At 41.7% G+C, this 1,205-nt stretch overlaps 1 pseudogene; it reads right to left on the reverse strand.

Annotated features, from left to right (window-relative positions):
- Window positions 1-256: 256 nt before the first annotated feature.
- LOC102733821 (WD repeat domain phosphoinositide-interacting protein 3 pseudogene) overlaps window positions 257-1,205 on the reverse strand; it is a 4,738-nt pseudogene continuing 3,789 nt past the window's right edge.

The following is a 1,205-nucleotide window of genomic DNA, read 5'->3' on the forward strand; positions in this document are numbered from 1 at the left end:
CTTGAATATCACTTTGTTGAGAGATGTTGAATATTTTCTTTTGTAGGTTCTAAATTAAATGACTAATTTTTAAAGTCTATGCATTACTTTGTTCCTAACACATAACAGAGAAATTTAGTTTTAACCCTGAATAAAACTGACTCTCCTCATTTATAAGACCTAGTCCTGCCCCATGAGAAGACTAGCTACTCCTGTCAGTGATACCACAAAGCTCCTGGGCTTATTGGGTGAGTTTCGGCACACTCAGCCCTTCAGTGGGGTGGTCAGCGTGGGTGCTGAGGGCACACACTTGTGAAGAATCACAGCTTGTCATTGCTCATTCCTAGAAACTGCACATAGGCATCCTGGATGCACTCCTCCTTGAAGTTGAATAGGAATGCGTATAGGAGCTACCTTCTGTGCAAAATGAAATGACAACATTTGAGTCTGTTCCAAAAGCACAAATGCATGGAGAGCCTGAGGGAACCTGAAATTTGGGAAAACTCTATTTAGAACTGAAGTAGCTTGGAAGAAAATTGCTGACACCAAACTAGACTGTTTATTCCTTCTTTGGATCTTTGGCAGCAAAAAGGTGCACCATGCCACGGTCACTAGATACACAGATGAGGGAAGCATCCTGACTGAAGTAAATGAAATAAATGTTTGCTGCTTGTGATCCTCTTCGTGGTTTCTGGATTGAATGCCCTGATGAAGTAGCAAATATTTTTCTGAGTCCCTTTTTCAGATTGCAATTTGTGCTCCCTACAGGTTGACAGCAATGCAGTTCAGGATGCCCTTCTGTGCAGGAATGTCCACAGGCAGCTTCTTGGTGCTGGCCAAGTCCACAAGCTGCACATGCCTAGTTGTGTGTCAAAAGGCCAAGAAAGAATTGCTACTATCATGGAGACCTCAATACTCCAGTCTCAGCAATGGACAGATCATCTAAGCAGAAAATCAACAAGGAAACAAGAGCTTTGAATGATACATTGGACCAGATGGATCTCATAGATATTTCCAGAGCGTTCCACCCTAAAACAAGAGAATACTCATTCTTCTCGAGCACACATGGAACTTTCTCCAGAATAGACCATATACTGGGTCACAAATCAGGTCTCAACTGATACCAAAAGACTGAGATTATTCCCTGCATATTCTCAGACCACAATGCTCTAAAACTGGAACTCAATCACAAGAAAAAATTTGGCAGAAATTCAAACACTTGGAAG

Source organism: Leptonychotes weddellii, chromosome 14 (assembly GCF_054177405.1).
Source record: "Leptonychotes weddellii isolate Sample4059 chromosome 14, ASM5417740v2, whole genome shotgun sequence".
NCBI classification, from domain to species: domain Eukaryota; kingdom Metazoa; phylum Chordata; class Mammalia; order Carnivora; family Phocidae; genus Leptonychotes; species Leptonychotes weddellii.